The sequence below is a fragment of the Bos javanicus genome, chromosome 17, assembly GCF_032452875.1.
Source record: "Bos javanicus breed banteng chromosome 17, ARS-OSU_banteng_1.0, whole genome shotgun sequence".
In the NCBI taxonomy this organism is placed as follows: Eukaryota; Metazoa; Chordata; class Mammalia; order Artiodactyla; family Bovidae; genus Bos; species Bos javanicus.
The window spans coordinates 30,086,797-30,106,776 of record NC_083884.1 but is presented as its reverse complement, the minus strand read 5'-3'; the positions used below and the strand labels follow the sequence as shown (position 1 = coordinate 30,106,776).

At 37.6% G+C, this 19,980-nt stretch overlaps 1 long non-coding RNA gene across 2 annotated transcripts in view; it reads right to left on the bottom strand.

The window, feature by feature from the left end:
* Positions 1-10,792, bottom strand: part of LOC133228621 (uncharacterized) — a 28,024-nt gene extending 17,232 nt beyond the window's left edge. The window contains exon 1 of one of the 2 annotated variants that reach the window (XR_009730298.1): positions 10,548-10,792. This is a non-coding gene — a long non-coding RNA (uncharacterized LOC133228621). The remainder of the gene's footprint in view (positions 1-10,547) is intronic. The other variant, XR_009730297.1, reaches the window with a different exon arrangement.
* Between the last annotated feature and the right edge of the window lie 9,188 nt (positions 10,793-19,980).

Sequence of the window (19,980 nt, the reverse complement as noted above, 5' to 3'; positions counted from 1 at the left end):
TCTTGATATATTACTTCTAAGAAACTGTCAAATTTGAATATTCAGAAAATCTACTTAGATCTTGGGAACAGAATCAAAAGTAAAACAAATAGATTTAGATAATACATTTTAAAATGTTTTCTTACATGCATATGTAGTTCTGGCTTTTCAGTGAGGACTTTCCAAACCATGCTTATTAGCTTTGAGTGCTCTCTTGAATTGATCTAAAAATCTTTCTCAATACCCTTTTTGTGTTGAACATTTACATCTGAAACCTGTATTTAACGTTAAGATTACTTCCACTCACCTAAATATGCAAATGTATATTTGAAATTTGTATATGAAAATTGTATATTTTATGTGAAAATACAATAATCAAGAGTTTTGTGATGTGTAATAAATTAGTTTTATCATATTATTTTGATTATAAAAACAATACATGTACATTGGGAAATTTAGAAAAGCACAAAGATGAAAATAAAGTACTTTTTTAAAAAAGGAAAAAACAAAATCAGTATCATGCTATACATACAGCATTATCACCTGCTTTTACTTGTAGAGGTAAGCATTTTCTGGTTATTAATATTTCTACACCATGACTTTTACAAGTTATATAGTATTGTAGCATGTGGATGTGTCATAGTTTATTTAGCTAAATCACATATGGTTGAAATTTTGTCTGTGGTCAGGTTTGGGCTGTTACAAACAACAGTTTAATTGATAATATCCTTACAGATAAATCTGTGCGTAAACTTGGAGTTACTGCCTAACATAAATTCCTAGAAGTTGAAGTTCTAAGTGAAAATATATTCCCAATTAACGTACTCTAGAATGGTTGTAAAGTTTACCCTTTTACTAATAGCATCTGCTTTTCTATGTCCTTACCAACACTGGTTATTATAAATCTTTTCTTTGATAGATTGAGAAGCAAAAAATATTATTTTAATGTCATTATTAAGGTCATCATTTTAATCAAGTTACTAATGACTGGTAATTTTATTGTTTATTATAATATTTGTAGATGGCTTGGTCATATCTTTTATGTTTTCCTTTTAGCATGATTATCTTTTTTGATTAATTTATAGAGCTTTTTTACTTAGCAAGACTATTAATCCTTTGCTTTCTAATTTTGTTTGTGTATATTTGACATAGTATGTACATTTTTTGGGTAAAAGTTTAAAAAATTATACCACTTAAAGCCAAATGTGAAACTTAAGCAAATAAAAGCATTGTTATTCAATGAAAAGAAAAACATTATTGACTATAAATCTAAATAGTCCTACTTAAAATTTATATAAGTTCCTAGAGAGCTTTCCTGGTGGCTCAGATGGTAAAGAATCCACCTTAGAGACCTGGGTTCCATCCCTGGGTTGGGAAGATCTCCTGGAGGAGGGTATGGCAACCCACTCCAGTATTCTTACCTGGAGAATTCCCATGGACAAAGGAGCCTGGCGGACCATAGTCTGTGGGATTGCAAAGAGTTGGACACAACTGAGCGACTAAGCACAGCACAGCACAGCACTAGAGACCTTAGATGCTTCCATCCTTGTGATTTTGTAGTTTTCAATTTTATTAAATAAAAAAGGCAACATTAAAATGTTTAAATTACTTGTCCTTTTAAAGGGATGGTTGAAACCATCTTTGGAATTCTTTATACTAAAAGGAATTAAATAAGAAAGTTATGTGTTAACATAGATATCATTTTAGTTTCTAAACAGATTTTATTTTTTAAACTTGTTTTTGACAGATTGGGACTTCATACTAACATTCTCTGATGCTTCCTCTTGCCATTATACTAAATGATATTACCTCTTTCCTTTCTGTGCTTAATCATATCTTTCACCTAATTTCTTAGCTCTTATGAAGCTGCTTTTATTTTATTATATAGGAGACTGATCTAAGAGAGTAATACCTAATTTTATCACCACTAGATGGCAGAATGGAATAAGTCAGATCTGTAAGTCTTTTGACAGGTGTGTGTGTGTGTGTGTGTGTGTGTGTGTGTGTGTGTAACTCTCACTCCACTCTTACTCCATCTTGTGATTGTGTGTGTGTGTGTGTATAACTCTCACTCCACTCTTACTCCATCTTGTGGTAACATGTAATTATATCCATTACTCTTGCATTCCTAATAGTCACATGTTAACAACTAATGATTACCTTGTTACAGCAATGTCAAACTGCTTAGTTATTAGTAAATAAATACAGATAAATTAAGGTTTGCATATGATTAAAGATAAAAATGCTTTGGGTTTTTTGGTCATTTCATTTAAAAATTTGTAGTACTTCATTAGCATTATTTGTGATTAACTCTTGAGATGTAAACAAAGCAAGAAAATTGTAAGATGTATCTGTTTAATTTGTCTAGCTAACCTAAGCTAGGTAGTTAAATCCTTCCTGAAACACGAGAAACTTAAAACTAGGTGGTACTTTTATGACTTGAACTAAAAGTTATCATGCAGTTAGTTGAATGGCAGAGCAAGAATTTGAACTCAAGTAGTCTGGCCTAGACTTCAAGCTCTTCATTTTAACCAGACTGTTCTTTAATAGCCTGAAATATTGAAACATATGAACCCTGACTCTAAAACTCAAAATGCTGTGATTCTTAATTATTATAAAATTAAGATTAGATTCTTGTGGTTAAGACTAATGTTGTTTTATCTTGGGCATCTTCTGTAGTAACTAGTGGTCTAGTGGAATAATTATATTAAATGAGTCATGGTTAATGACAATATCATTCATGTGTTTCAATATTTTCCTAGAATTAGGTAAGATTAAAAAAAAAGTAAACATTTTATTCAGAATATGATTAGAAATTTTGCATTACATTAGAGTTATTATTGTCAACTACAGATACAAGATCCTATACTATTTAGAAATAAGTGTTCTAATTTTTAAGAAGCTTGAAGGAAATATGCCATATGGTTAATTAACAGGAAGCACCTCTGGCTTTAAAACATATACTTTTTAAAAATTTTTCTGAATTCTTTACAATGAGCCTTTTTTAATTTTTAAAATAATTTTTATTTTCCAATTTTTGTTAATATTTCATCTTGTTTTGCATGCTGATAGTGTGACTCCATGGACTTAGCCTGCTAGGCTCCTCTGTCCTCTGTTCATGGGATTTCCCCAGGCAAGAATACTGGAATGAGTTGCCAAGTCCTTCTCCAGGGAATTAGCTTGCTTTTAACTTGTCCAATTAAAGACATGATTTGGTTAATAGAATGGTTTCTGCCAATACACTATACACATTTGCTTCAGATTTTAAAAAATCAGAATGTGCTGTTTTTTGTGTTGATTTCATTTCTTCCAGGTAATATGTCAGGTCTACAAAACTGAGTACCTTTCTCAGGGTATTTTAAGGTATGTGAGACCTTCATTACAGCATGAACATAATCATAGTACTGTAATTTTTTAATGTTAAAATTTTCTAGTTTCTAGTTGAGTGTCCTTGAGTATAATCTGAGACTGACTTTTAATGAGTCAATAGAAGGGCTTTGAGAGGGAAGGTCTGTGAGACCCCAAAACTTAATACGCAGGATTTTACATACTTTTGGGGGTAATAATGCATAGCTTTTATCAGATTTCTGTGAGGATTTATGATCCCAAATAAGTTTAATAACCACTTCTCTAGAAACAACTTATTTGTTAGAAATATGAATCCTGGCTCCCCTCATTAAGTTACAGTCCTTCATCTACAAAATTGCACTTACCTCATAGTGTTATAAAGATTAAATGTAAAGCATTTAATACAGTGACTGACTTGCAATAAGCACTCAGTAACATTAGCTATTATTAGGATTAAGAGCTGGACTGGTTATCTTCACATTTGTAAAGATACTTTCTCCAGTAAACAGTGAATTTAATTTTAAATCTTCATGGGAAATTAATTTATTTAAAACATTTTAGTCAGTAGGAAAAAGTGAGATTCCTTGACATTGTTTTGTTGTCCTAGGATAATAACATATGAATACTTTTCTGCCCTTCTCACCTCCACATGAGAAGTAGGGTGCTTCAATTCAGTTCAGTTCAGTCGCTCAGTCGTGTCTGACTCTTTGCGACCCCATAAATCGCAGCATGCCAAGCTTCCCTGTCCATCACCAACTCCCGGAGTTTACTCAAACTCACGTCCATCGAGTCGGTGAGGCCATCCAGCCATCTCATCCTCTGTCGTCCCCTTTTCCTCCTTCCCCCAATCCTTCCCAGCATCAGAGTCTTTTCCAATGAGTCAACTCTTCACATGAAGTGGCCAAAGTACTGGAGTTTCAGCTTTAGCATCATTAGATGCTGCTAAACTTCTGCTGACTCTGAACAACTGACAAGGGTAGGAATTCTGTGAAGCAGTCACCATGTCATGGATTTGATTATGGTAATGTCTCACTTTTAGTTCTTGCCTCTTTTTTTTTTTTTATTCAGTTAACAGTTTTGCTCATTGTGTTTTCCCAACCTCACCACAATCTGTTATTTCTGCCTCATCATAAATATCCAGTCCCTGAACAAGACATGAGAATCTGCCTTTCCATGGCCCATGCCTCTCCCAGACTCAGGCACACTCCAGTGACTGCCACACTGCCATTCATTGCCACTTACTTTCTTTTGTAAGAGGCAGAGTATACAGTGTAAGAGCCAAGGGAGGCATCGAAATATCTCACAAGTTTGTTAAAAACACACTTTTAGAGATTGTGTTGGGTCATCTAGAAACTATGGTGTAATGTAGTAGTTCTCAAGTTGTTGGTATGCCCAGGAGAACATAAATCCTTGCGGAGGGGTTTACATAGGCATAGATCATTTTAAAGAAATCAGTGTCCAGATTCTCAGGTTACATGAGTACTCTTTACTAAAATTGATTTATCTAATAATATTCTTGAGTTCCTAGTAGTCTTTTTTCCCATGTTATAAAAGAAAGCCATTGCCCTTACCCATCCAAAATATTACTCTAGATGTGAAGGCCATCACGGGCCACATAAAGGTTGAAATCTAATGATTTGTTGGGCTCTCATAAACTCATAAGACTTGCTGAATTTCTCTGCTTTATAAATACTTCTGTTAAGGGTAACAGAAGGTTTTGTGTGTAATTTTGGTTGGTGTTCAATGTGTTATTTAATGAGAGTTAGAACATGTTTTTACCAAATCATACAAAATATATACTATAATTACTGTCAGTCCTCATCTAATTTCACCTGATAAAATGTTTACAATTTTCCACTTCCTATTTATAAGCTACATCATTTTAAAAATAGCTGCCAAGCAGATTTGTTTTTAGCAGACAAAAAACTTCTCTTTCATTAAATTTCATTAAATGTTAGATCATGATTCTTCTGATGATAAGCATTTACCATAAAACTTGTGGTGGGGATTGTCAAGTTATTTATCCAGTTCATTTCTCCTTCCCCTGGTCACACTGCATGTTCATTCTCCTTCTGCTTTAGACTTGCCAGTATAACTGGTTCTGGATACTGAAAGGCAGAGGAGGTCAGGGGCACTACTTTAAGACCTGCCTAAGTGCCATCTCCATGCTCAATCTTTCCTTTTTTGACTGTGTGGAAGCCACATGTTCAAGATAGCAGAGCCTCCAAATGGAGGAACCCATGTCCGTATCTGCACTACGAGACTCTATATTATCAAAAAATAGTCTTCTATTATATTAAGCCATCAAGAGCTTGGAGTTACAGTAGTTAGTATTATCTTTACTGATAATGAAAAGTTTACTACCTATGTTTAATAATTACCAAAATGTGTATATATATATTGTCTCAGTCATTATGTATTATTATTTGTAATAATGACTCCAATACAGAAGAAAAAAATTTTTTTGTCAATTACAGCCACTTATGGTCAGAAGAAAATAAAAAATTTTAATTGTATACTTATTTTTGTTGTAGATAAATATCTGATGTTCAATAAGACATTCAAACACTAAAATGTACTAGGATAAAAATCTGGAGAAAATGGAATGGAAATACAAGTTCAAGGAGAAAAGAGAAATGTATAAGTTTTCTAAATGTTAAAGAAGAGCTTGTTTACACACTTTTTGAAAATGGATTTAAATATTATATTTGGGTTTCGTTGACTTCACTTAAAAAGTGGTATTTACAGTCACTGCCCTGTGGTGTCGCACCCTCCACCGGGGCTGAATCTGCGGGCCTTCCCCTCCCATCTACACTCCCCAGGGCGTTCTTTGCCAATTTTTGAATGTGATTTTAAAGAGTGAAAAATGATACTATGCGTTTTTATAAAAAATAGTGCCTGAAAAAAAAGTGATATTTATAACTTTGTCAGACTGTAGTTATAATATGCTGAAAGTTATGACCTTTGCAGCTATTAAAATGAAAAATTTTAAACAACTTAAAATTTGTGAGGGATACATACATTTATGAAAATTATCTTAGACAAGGTTTTCAAGGAAAAATGTTTGCACACTGATGGGAGGAGGGGAAAGTGCAGATTCTGGAGTTATGTAGCTCTGCATCCAAATTCTGATTCTCCTGAATCACTGGGCAAGTTAGGTTAATCCGTCTTTGCTTATTCTCCTCTAGTATTTAAATGAAAATACATGTAAAAATTCCATGGATGGAGGAGGAGCCTGGTGGGCTACAGTCCATGGGGTTGCAAAGAGTCAGATAGGATTGAGCAACTAAACAACATTTGGTACTAACCTGCTCTTGCTATTAAGAATCTTAATGAGGAAAGAGGGGTAAATTAGGAGTTTGGGAATTTATATCTAGTTTATATACACTATTGTATATAAATAAACAACAAGGACCTACTTGATAGCACAGGTGATTATATTCAATATCATGTAATAATCTATAATGAAAAGTAATCTGAAAATGGATATATGTATATGTAATAGCCACTGTATATGTATATGTAATTAGCCACTCCAGGTGAAAAACAATTTATCAAATCCCTTATATATGAGTGAATTTATTGGATACAGGGTGAAAAGATTTTATTTTGGAAAGGAGGGATAATTTTAGAGTGTGAAGCAAGGGAAGAAGCTCTGTTAAATGCAAAATGGCACTGGAAGGGACCTTACTTGAGAGGATATTAAGGATGGCAGGGTTGTTTGTCAAAGAAAAATAAGAAGGAAACATAAATTTGCTTTAACTTACATTGTTGATTCTAGCCTACCACACAATTAAAATAGCTCTTACATTTTAAAGTTACTCAAAAGATTGCTTTTAAGTTGGTGTAATTATTTTATATGTATCATAAATAGCATGTGCTTTATGAATCTCCTCCCTTGTGTGTGACTTCTATTTTAAGTAGATCCCAAGTGATGCCAGAGAGTTAACTAGGTCAACTGCCACCTGTGTTTATTTCTTTCATAAATCTTTTAAATCTCTGAGAGAATTCAAGAGGTTAAGTATGGCAGTTCCTTTACCTAATGCCTCTGATCACAGTGTGAACCTGTTGACTCTGCAGATGAATGTTAGTCATCATGGCTAGAACAGAAGCTGTGAAGGCTGTTAAACTGGGAAGTTCATGCCTGGTGACAGGGCAAATGCAATACCTGGTGTCAGCTGACCACTAGAGTTCTTGCATTTAGAGAAGGGATCATAGAAAGTCATAAGAGAACCACATTATGAAAAATGTTAATCAACATTGGTGGGAGTATAAACGGGTACAAAAGCTCTATGATTGAAGATTTAGCAATAGCTTTCAAAATGCTGTTATGCTATGTGTACATTAAAATATTTTTATTGAAGTATAGTTTATTTACAATATTGTATAAGTTTCAGGCATACAGCATAGTAGCAGTTATATGTATATTATATATGTTCTTTTGCCTTATACGTTATTACATAATAATATTGAGTATAGTTCCCTGTGCTATAAAGTTGGCCCTTGTTAGTTATCTATTTTATTCATTTTTGGCTGCATCAGGTCTTAGTTGCAGCAGGTGGGATCTTCACTGCAGAATGTGGGCTCTCTAGTTGTGGCCCTCAGGCTCAGTAATTGCAGTGTGGCAGCTTAGTTGCCTGACTGGGGGTTGAACCTGAGCACCCTGCTTTGGAAGGCAGATTCTTAACCACTGGACCACCAGGGAAGTCCCGGTTAACTATTTTATACACAGTAGTGTATATATGTCAGAGAAGGCAATGGCACCCCACTCCAGTACTCTTGCCTGGAAAATCCCATGGACAAAGGAGCCTGGTGGGCTGCAGTCCATGAGTCAGACACGACTGAGCGACTTCACTTTCACTTTTCACTTTCATGCATTGGAGAAGGAAATGGCAGCCGTCTCCAGTGTTCTTGCCTGGAGAATCCTAGGGACAGGGGAGCCTGGTGGGCTGCCGTCTATGGGGTCACACAGAGTCGGACACGACTGAAGCAACTTAGCAGCAGCAGCAGCAGCAGTGTATATATGTGAATCCCAGCCTCATATTTTATTCCTCCCCCCACCTCTCTTTTCTTTTTGTTAACCCTAAGTTTGTTTTCTGTTGTCTGTAAGTCTCTTTTTGTTTTGGAAATAAGTTCATTTGTTCTTTTTTTTTTCTTTTATGTTCCACATACAAGTGATATTATATGATATTTATTTTTCCCTGTCTGGCTTACTTCACTTAGTATGATAATCTCTCTAGGTCCATCCATGTTGCTGCAAATGACATTATTTCATTTTTTAATGGCTGAGTAATATTCCTTTTTGTCCACTCATCTGTCCATGAGCATTTAGGTTGCTTCCATATCCTGGCTGTTGTAAATAATGTTGCTTTGAACATTGGAGTGCATGTATCTTTTTGAATTACAGTTTTCTCTGGATATATTCATAGGAGTGGGATTGCTGGATCATATGATAACTTTAGTTTTTTAAGGAACCACCATACTGTTTCCCGTGGTAGCTGCACCAGTTTATACTCCCACCAACAGTTTAGGAAGGTTCCTTTTTCTGTACACCCTCTCCAGCATTTATTATTTGAAGAATTTTTGATAATGGCCATTCTGACCTGTGTGGGGTGATACCTCATTGTAGTTTTGATTTGCATTTCTTTAACTATTAGCAGTGTTGAGCATCTTTTCATGTGCCTTTTAGCCATCTGTGTGTCTTCTTTGAAGACATGTCTGTTCAGGTCTTCTGCCCGATTTTTGATTGGGTTGTTTGTTTTTTTTAATATTGAGCTGTATAAGCTGTTTGTTATGTGTACATTTTTTTTTTAAGAATTTTTTTTTAAGTTCCTAAGCTTCACAATGCTAAGAAACTAAGACTTGTTACTTTGACTCATCCTAATATGTCCTTTTGGTTTTGCTGTAAGGTGACTAGTACAGCAATTCTATGTGTATCTCTTCCAGATTTTTGGATGTTGGGATTTTACACAAGAGATAATAAATTATGCTTCTTTTTTTCCCCCTCTTCAGTGCTCCAAACAAACTCAGGTAGAGTCAGAAAGGGAACAAAATATCTATCACTTACTACTAACACTGACAACTGAGTTTAATACTCACACCTTTGCTCAAAATATTAAACTTGCCCATCCAGAGACCACTGGACAAATTCAGGCCTCTCTTCAGAGGCAAGAGGCTCACCCTTTAGAAGAGGAGAGGAGGTTAAGACAGAAAAGTGGTTAGTTCTACAGGGAGTTCAACCTGGTAAGAGGAAGGGAGAGAGGAACTGAGTGGGGCAACTCAGTTCTTTTGCCAGTATCACCAGTCACTTGCACAGGAAGATTGAGAGCTGGGAGAAGCACAGAAATAACTCTTCCCAGTACAAACTCCTGGAGGGTTTTTAGTTTCTGTCCTGGGGAGTCTGGCAGCAATGCTGGGAAGAGGATAGAGGCTGCTTTCTCCTATAAACACCCAGCACTGCTGGCATCCAGGGCTCTATTAGCTGTTAAACACTTTTACCAACTGACCTCTCTCCTGATTCTCCTGCGTCATCCTGTCATACTGGTTTGATCACCGTCCCTGGCATGCCGTGCACAGCTTCCTGCATTTTGCACACAGTTTTCCTGGTCCCCCTCCCCCACCCCACGGCTGTCCATTTGCCTTTTCAGGTCCAGATCAAGCTCTACCTCCCACAGCCCCTGGTCCTCTGAGCCCTTTCAGAACTTGTTCTCTGACCCATACACACCAACCTTTCTCCTTCAGCATGTGTTGCCTGTCTTGTTACATTTCTCCTTATGGCTGTAGGCTCTAGTTCCTGTGCTTTTTTCAGTCCTAAAATGATCAATTAAGGAAAGCTTAACTTCAAGGAGAAAAAAAAAAAAAGAGCGACCCTGTGAACTATGTTTTATAGGTGGGAAACTGAGATTTATAACATGACTCATTTAACATTGCAAATACAATATAGAAGATAACGTGTGGTGGAGGGACTGAGCTGTCCCTCCCCAGGCTATGGAACTTAGTGTGCAATGGGGAGAAATTTAATCTCGCTTCCCACTCGCATCTCCTGTTTCCCAGGATACTGTGGCAATTGTTTGTTCATAGATGCCCCATAAGCTCTTGGAGGCGGCTGAGAATTAAGTTGCTTATTAATTCATTTAGTCTTGACCTACATATGGTTGAATAATCACAGGGCCATCTGTCTTCCTTAATTAACATGCAGAGATGAGGAGATTTCTCCCTACCTTCTGTAGATCGTGTCTGAATCTTGTCAAGAGGGCCCCAAATGACTTGCTGCCAGAGTCCTGGTAATTGCTTATAAGTGAAACCAACAGCTAATGGGAAGGGCTTTTGTTGTTTTCACTTGTTTTGTCTTTTTGAAAAGGCTTGTTGTGACTAGCCCTTGCTATTGCACCAGCCAAAGATTCTCATAAATGAGTATGCAATTGTATACTTCCTTTCAGGTTCAGGAGACAGAATAAGGGATTTTCCCAGATGCATTTGAGTTTTATCTCCCACAGTCTTCTGCTTTTCTCACAGGGTCTTCACTTATCTATATGACATCGATAGACTAAAGCAGTTATAAGGGCAGAAAAAAAACTTCCATCTTCTCTTCTAGGTTCTTTGATGTCCTAATAAATTAATGTAAAAGAGAAAAACAAAATGTAATAACATGTATACCTCCATGTACACGTATATACATGGAAGATGCCCAGAAAAACTAACTCACCGAAATGTCAGAAGAGCTCACTGTCTTTAGCTAAATGTAAAATAAGATGTTTAGGGTGAGGAGTCAGTTATGGGAGGTTATCAGCAAAAGTACAGTCAACAAGAATATTTGTGCAAATTGAAGTCTTGCCTTTGTCCTGTGATAAGTTCCCAGAGATTTGGTGATCCTCCTCTTCCAGATATAAAGAGGGAGACACCCTTACAAAGAGAAAATTTTCTGACATATATAAATGTTTCTTACAAAAGGCTGACTTCTAACTCAGTTTTCAGAACTTCTCTCATTTCTGCTATTAACAAAAACAAAACAGTTTAAGGACTTCCCTCACAGTCCTGTGGTTAAGACACTGCACTTTCACTGTAGGGGGCCTAGATTAGATTCCCTGGTCTAGAAACTAAGATCCCACATGCCACATGGCACAGCCAAAAAAAAAAAAAAAAATGAAAACAAAAAATAGCTTAAAATAGGTATTTTGGGGCATCAAAATCTGTCCCCCTTCACAGCCTGTTATGGAGTCTACTTTCTCTTGGTGGTTGACATGAAATGTGATGGGTTAAAAAGATGCCAACTAAAACAACAAACTCTTATTCATTTTTTATTGTAGTATAGTTGATTTACAATATTAATTTCAGGTGCACAACATAGTCATTCAATATTTTATAGATAATCATGCAAATTATTATAAAATATTAGTTTTATTCCCTGTGTGGTACTTTATAGCCTTATAATTTATTTTATACCCAATAGTTTGTACCTCTTAATTCTCTTCATCTATTTTGCCCCTCCCCCAACCCTACTTACCTTTAAGTGAAGTGAACTCGCTCAGTCGTGTCCAACTCTTTGCGACCCTATGGACTATAGCCTACCAGGCTCCTCCGTCCATGGGATTTTCCAGGCAAGAGTACTGGAGTGGGGTGCCATTTCCTTCTCCAGTGGATCTTCCTGACCCAGGGATTGAACTCTGGTGTCCCGCGTTGTAGGCAGACAATTTACCCTCTGAGTCACCAGGGGAAGTGCCTTTGGTAACCATTAATTTGTTCTCTTTATCAGTCAGTTTCTGTTTATTATCAAACCAAACTTGGTTCTGCTGCTCTTGGCAGTGAAATCAATTGACTGACACTGCGTTGTGGTGAAGGAAAGTGCAATTTATTGTAAAGCGCCAGACAAGGACTCTGGGGCAGCTAATGCTCAAAAAACCTGAACTCTTTGATGAATTTCAGGGAATCATTTTTAAAATCAAGATGAAGGAGGGGAGTTTCAGGATATGTGATCAGCTCATACACAATTCTGATTGGTTAATGGTGAGGTAATCAGATCAAATCAGATCAGTCGCTCAGTCAGGTCCGAGTCTTTGCGACCCCATGAATCGCAGCACACCAGGCCTCCCTGTCCATCACCAACTCCCATAGTTCACTCAGACTCACATCCATGGAGTCAGTGATGCCATCCAGCCATCTCATCCTCTGTCGTCCCCCTTCTCCTCCTGCCCCCAATCCCTCCCAGCATCAGAGTCTTTTCCAATGAGTCAACTCTTCGCATGAGTGGCCAAGGTACTGAGGTAATAGGGTAGGGTAATTGAGTAAAGTAATGCTCAAAATTCTCCAAGCCAGGCTTCAGCAATATGTGAACCGTGAACTTCCTGATGTTCAAGCTGGTTTTAGAAAAGGCAGAGGAACCAGAGATCAAATTGCCAACATCTGCTGCATCATGGAAAAAGCAAGAGAGTTCCAGAAAAACATCTATTTCTGCTTTATTGACTATGCCAAAGCCTTTGACTGTGTGGATCACAATAAACTGTGGAAAATTCTGAAAGAGATGGGAATACCAGACCACCTGACCTGCCTTGTGAGAAACCTGTATGCAGGTGAGGAAGCAACAGTTAGAACTGGACATGGAACAACAGACTGGTTCCAAATAGGAAAAGGAGTACATCAAGGCTGTATATTGTCACCCTGTTTATTTAACCTATATGCAGAGTACATCATGAGAAACGCTGGACTGGAAGAAACACAAGCTGGAATCAAGATTGCTGGGAGAAATATTAATAACCTCAGATATGCAGATGACACCACCCTTATGGCAGAAAGTGAAGAGGAACTCAAAAGCCTCTTGATGAAAGTGGAAGTGGAGAGTGAAAAAGTTGGCTTAAAGCTCAACATTCAGAAAATGAAGATCATGGCATCTGGTCCCATCACTTCATGGGAAATAGATGGGGAAACAGTGGAAACAGTGTCAGACTTTATTTTTCTGGGCTCCAAAATCACTGCAGATGGTGTCTGCAGCCATGAAATTAAAAGATGCTTACTCCTTGGAAGGAAAGTTATGACCAACCTAGTAGCATATTCAAAAGCAGAGACATTACTTTGCCAACAAAGGTTCGTCTAGTCAAGGCTATGGTTTTTCCTGTGGTCATGTATGGATGTGAGAGTTGGACTGTGAAGAAGGCTGAGCACCGAAGAATTGATGCTTTTGAACTGTGGTGTTGGATAAGACTCTTGAGAGTCCCTTGGACTGCAAGGAGATATAACCAGTCCATTTTGAAGGAGATCAGCCCTGGGATTTCTTTGGAAGGAATGATGCTAAAGCTGAAACTCCAGTACTTTGGCCACCTCATGTGAAGAGTTGACTCATTGGAAAAGACTCTGATGCTGGGAGGGATTGGGGGCAGGAAGAGAAGGGGACAACAGAGGATGAGATGTCTGGATGGCATCACTGACTCGATGGACGTGAGTCTGAGTGAACTTCGGGAGTTTGTGATGGACAGGGAGGCCTGGCGTGCTGCGATTCATGGGGTCGCAAAGTCGGACATGACTGAGCGACTGATCTGATTTGAATAGGGTAATGTCACAAGGGTTAGCATTATCAATGCTCAGGCTCCAATAGGTATGGGGGCTGTGTGCTCATAGTCATCAAGTAGTTAACTTCTTCCATTTGGTGCATCAGATACTGTAATCTAGGTACTTCAGAGAGGAACTAGATTCTGTGACTGCCATATGGCTGATTTACCATTTGAATTCTTACCAATTTTCCTGGCTCAACTGCTATTTTTATTGCTACATGTTCATATCCTTTCAATCATTGAGCCAGGCTTCTGTGACTTAGGAGCCTGGGAGACTGCAACTTTTCTAAGACAAGAGGCAGGCAAAGGACATGGGTGGATCTCCTACGTCTACCAAGCCTGCCACACATTTCTGTCACTTGAACCTCTGTATGTCCTCATGAGGTACGCAGGAGAGGTACATAATCTCCATTTTATAGATCAATAAAAATCAGTAAATTGAGCCTTTGAGAGGTGAGATATTTGTTAAAGTTACTGCTTGTAAGTGCAGAGTTGGAACTAGAATCCTGATTCTGATGTGGAAAGCTCAGCATCTCTGTATTCCAGTGCTGAATTGAACCTCAGAGACACAGTTTGGGGCAGGGTAGAAAAGGATAGATTTATTGCTATGCCAGGCAAAGGGGGACACACTTAAAAAGCTATGTGTCCCAACCCAGAAGAATTTGATGAGTTGTTTTATAGCAGTAGTTCAAGGTAGTGTTGCTGACAAGATTAGTCTCAGGTCTCCTAATCTTGATGAGCTTCTCTGGTCCCTTTAATCTTGCCTCAGGTGGTTTCTTGGTTGCTGCTTCTTTGATTAGTAACTGTTTGATGGAACTCAGAGAAGTCATGGAGGCTGGAGTCCCACCTACAGGGAATGGGGGACAAAAACACTTCCATGCCCAGAAGCCCCACAGGGTCCTCCTCAGTTTCACTTCTGGTCTCCTTACAAAGGGTTCTCCATATATCACTTAATTACAGTACTGTAGCATCATGACCATTTATTTATAATGTGACCACAAGCTACTGTAGGGGAGCAGAATTTGCCACCCTAAAATATATCTCCACAGCATATTAACTCTTTTAAGCTGGTTATTTTCTGATAAATGTAAAGAGACATGGGACGGACTCTGAAAACCAAGTAGGAATTGGCTTTTTGTAAGAAACATTTACATTTGTAAGGGAAATCACCATTTGTAAGGGTATCAGAGTCGGACACCACTGAAGCTACTTAGCAGCAGCAGCAGCAGCTCCATCTACCTAGAAGAGGAGAATGACCAAATCTTTAAGAACTCTTATCATTGGAGAAGGCAAGGACTTAAATCCAAATATAGTCTTACCCTTGTTCCCTGTACTTACTTAACTTACTCTTCCCACCCTCAACATTCTCTTTAGCTGAGGATGGTATTTAATGTGAGGGCTTTGGCCATTTGGGCAAGTTACTCAGCTTTCCTGGGCTTCTCCCATATATACATGTTGTGAAACTTTGATTTTTTTCCCTGTTAATCTCTCTTATGTCAATTAAGAATTAAAGAATTAATTAAGACCATCCCAGAGAACCTAGAAGGGGAGAGGAAAATTTCTTCCTCCCCAACACTGCACTAAACCTCTAGGAGTGCAGAGTAGACCTGTGTGATTAAAAAGACATTCACTGGGACCTTGTCACAGGTGGAGAACTGTAAGGTCATGAGTTTGAGTTTTTCCCTTCTTGTCTTGAATGCATCTGCTAAATATTCAAATCTATCTGCATACAAATTATGAGCTATTGAAGGAAATTTGAAAAAGAACAAAATTGTAAGACTCATGTTTACCAATTTCAAAATTTCCTACAAAGTTATTATCAAAATGTGATACTGGCATGCAAATGTACATACAGACCAAAGGAATAGATACAGAGCCTAAAAACGATCCTCAGATATATAGTCTATTAATTTTCAACAGGGGTACCAAAATCATTCGATGGAGAAAGGACCATCTTTTCAAAAAATAGTGCTGGGAAAACTGGGTATCCAACATGCAGAAGAATGAAGTTGGACCTTTCTTTTATACCACATACAAAAATTAACTCAAAATAAGTCAAAGACCTAAATTTAAGAGCTAAAGCTATAAACTCTTAAAAAGAAAATATAGGAGAAAATCCTCATGGCTTTGGATTTGTTGATGGTTTGAATATAACACCAAAAGCATAGGCAAAAAATATATATATAAATTGCACATTATCAAAATAAAGAACTTTTATGCATCAAATGATACTGTAAAAAGGATGAAAACATAGCTTACAAGATAGGAGAAGATACTTCCAAATCATATGTTTGATAAGAGATTAACCTCCAGAATATGTGAAAAACCTCTATAACTCAACAACAAAAAGAGCCCAATTTAAAAATGAGTAAAAGACTTGAATAGACATTTCACCAAAGAAGATAAACAAATGGCCAGTAAACATGTGAGACGACGACCAACATCATTAGTCATTGAGTGTGAGTGACTGAAAGTCGCTCAGTCATGTTCACCTCTTTGCAACCCCATGGACTGTAGCCCACCAGGCTCTCCTCTGTCCATGGGATTCTCCAGGCAAGAATACTGGGGTGGGTTGCCATTTGCTTCTCCAGAGGATCTTCCCAAACCAGGGGTGAACCCAGCTCTCCTGTTTTATCTTCTTTTAGTTTTGCTTCCTTTTGGTCTTTACCCTACTGGGACCTTTGGGAACTGCGCATATATGTAACAGCATCTACCATACCTCTTCATTTTAGCTTAGGCTGGATTTGAAGAGCCAAAACAGGACAACACTTAAGGAGACCTGAGACTCTCACAGAGAAATAAACTAGAGCTGCTGTTTCTTTTAGCTTTGCTTTCCTGTTCTTTACTTACCCTGGTGACTCAGAGGGTAAAGCATCTGCCTACAATGCGGGAGACCCAAGTTCAATTCCTGGATCAGGAAGATCCCCTGGAAAAGGAAATGGCAACCCACTCCAGTACTCTTGCCTAGAAAATCCCATGGACAGAGGAGCCTGGTAGGCTACAGTCCATGGGGTCACAAAGAGTTGGACATGACTGAGCAACTTCACTTTTCACTTTTTTTTCTTTCCTGTTCTTTATTATTTATTTATTTTTTAAAATGTAATCTCTCCTTTTATCAACCTTCATCATTTCATACTGTAAGAAAGTAAAATCACTAAAGGCAAATAACCTCATGAATCTGCTGAGTGTGAAGAGAAAGGCCATGGTACAGATGAGTGGATTAGGAGGGAGACACCTAACTCTAAGGGTTTACAGTTGATAAAAACTCAGGCTTTGTTGTACAATAAGTATCATTATGTGTTACACAATGACTGGGTACTGATTGCTTGCAGTCACACAAGCATAAGCAATCCTTCAAAATCGAGTATAAATATACCAAGAAAAAAAGCAATATGGAAAAATTCAGAAATGTCCAACTATTGCTATTTCTTGGGTGAAACTCTACTGATCAGTAGTTGGGTTCCCCCAAAAAAGTGTGGAAACAAGAGAATTTCAGAAAGCAGCAGTTTTAAAGAAATGAAAGCTATGCAAAATGCCTTGCAGTCCTTCATGAAAAAAAATTCTAGGCTGTTAATTCATAATTCTGGAAAATATTTTTCCATGTAGTGAATCTATAATAATAACTGTTACACAGTCTCTCTCCCTTGCTCTTTTTATGAGACCCTTATCACAAAGTCTTCCCTGGATAGTCTCTGTGCCACCATTTGCTTCCAGTTGCTTCACAAACCACTCTTAACCCACCCTTGGAAACTATGTATAAAATCATTTAATGTGTGCTAACAATATGAACATTTACACATCTAACCAATACATATTGAACCAAGATAATCCTTTAAACCATGATCATATGAGAAAGTGACATTATATCAATACTACAGACAATTTATTTTCCCCATGAACTGTGGAATATTTTTTCCTTGGACAAATTCACCTCTTCCAAGAAATATGCAAAGTTCAGTGCAAAAGAGTAACAGTAAAGTGTTCATTAAGCCATCAGAATGAATCACCTTGTTTTCAAAATATTAACTTCATCTTAGTTTCGAGTGCATCAAGGTACTAACCTAAAGGATTGTTAGTCATTAGGGGGCTACAAATCAAAACCACAATGAGATACCACTCATACTCATTAGGAAGCCTATTATAAAAGCAAAAATTAACAGCACAACATTGTAATTCAACTATACTTCAAAAAAAAATTAAAAATTAAGAAATGGAGAGTGTTGGCAAGGATGTGGAGAAATTAGAACCTTTGTGCACTGCTGATAGAAATGGTGCAACTGCTGTGGAAAACAATTTGGCAGTTTCTCAAAATGTTAAACATTGAATTTCCCTAAGAACCAATTATTCTACTTTTGGGTATATACCTAAAATAATTGAAAACAGGGAAGCAAACAGATAATTGTACACCAATGTTCACAGCAGCATTTTTCACAGTAGCTGAAATGTGGAATAAAACAAATGTCCATTGACAGGTGAATGGACAAACAAAATGCAGTTTATCCATGCAGTGAAATATTAATCAGTCATAAAAAAGCCCGTGCTACAGCGTGGGTGAACCTGAAAACATTCTGCTTAGTGAAAGGAGGCCGACACAAAAGGACAAATAGCATATGATTCCACTCTGATGAAGCACATACAATAGGCAAATTCACAGAAACAAATGAAGGCAGAGGTTACCAGGGACTGGAGAGAGGAGGAGTCACTGCTTATTGGGTATAAGGTTTGTGTTTGGGTTGATGAAAAAGTTTTTTTTTCTTTTAAGTTTATGTATTTATCCGCAGGATCTTTGATCTTCATTGCAGCATGCAGGATATTAAGTCATGTCATGCAGAATCTTCAGTTGCAGCATGCGGGATATAGTTCTATGACCAGGGATCCAACCTGGGCCCCCTGCATTGGAAGCGCTGAGTCCTAGCCACTGGGCTTCCAGGGAAGTCTTGATGAAAAAGTTTTGAAAATGCACAGTTGCCTAATATTATGAAGGTACTTAATGCCACTGAATCATACACTTAAAAATGCTAAATGATAACAATTTTTAATTTTAATGATATGTATATTTTACCACTATAAAAAAGATTTGGATATAAAACAAAATAAATTATGAGCTAGGTGCTTTGTAGTGATACAGAAGTAGGAACTTGTAATTTCTCAGAAAATAAAAAGTTAGTTGGAAAGAGGGAGACAGGCCTTGAGTGGGTGAAACCAAGATGAGTGAGTTGGAGATAGCTTTGTGGAGAAGGCTGAAGAATAAAGAAGGAAAAGAGCAAAAAGTGTTGAGTACTATTAGTTACCAGAGTCCAGGAGAAACCTTTCAGATACTTTTTTTGTTCCATCCTCATGGCAATTCTGTGTGGTAGATACTGTTATGAACCTAATGTTTTGTGTGAGGAAACATAATTTTAGGTTAATAACTTGCTCAAGAATTTACTTAATTAGTGGCAGAGCCAGGATTTAAAACCCAGTCTATCACCTCCAGAACCCCTGCTCCTATTTTGCTGATCTCAACTTTTCTGGCTAAGAACTGGAACAACAGTATCCACCCCACAGGCTTATTGTGATTATTAAATAAGAATTTTTTGAGTTGGGAAATTCTGAATATACCTAAGGATTCTACATTGTTCTTTGCTTGCTCTATCCTTTCTGCTACCGTTGGATGCTGAGACTTCTAAAGCACTCGCTACCATAGAAGATGTTGCACTTAGTGGATTGTTTTTGTACTCTTCCACCATTTGTGAATTTCTCAGTAGCAAAGATACTATCTTATTCATTGTTTTAGGTCAGATTTAAACTGGAGCAGTGGTTGTCAGAACAGAAGAGGGGACTTAGAGAAGTGAGAATCAAACAGCATGTGTGAATTGCTCCAAAAGCTTCCTGCTGCTGCTGCTGCTAAGTCGCTTCAGTCGTGTCTGACTCTGTGCGACCCCATAGGCGGCTGCCCACAAGGCGCCCCCGTCCCTGGGATTCTCCTGAATCCCTACCATACCAAGTGTCATCATCGCCCTCATCTCTGTCGCCACCATCAACATTTATAACACAGTGATAACAACCCCAGGAGCAATGGACATGTTACCAGAGCCTACTAGGGGCAAGCTTACTAGCCAGGGCTACAAAT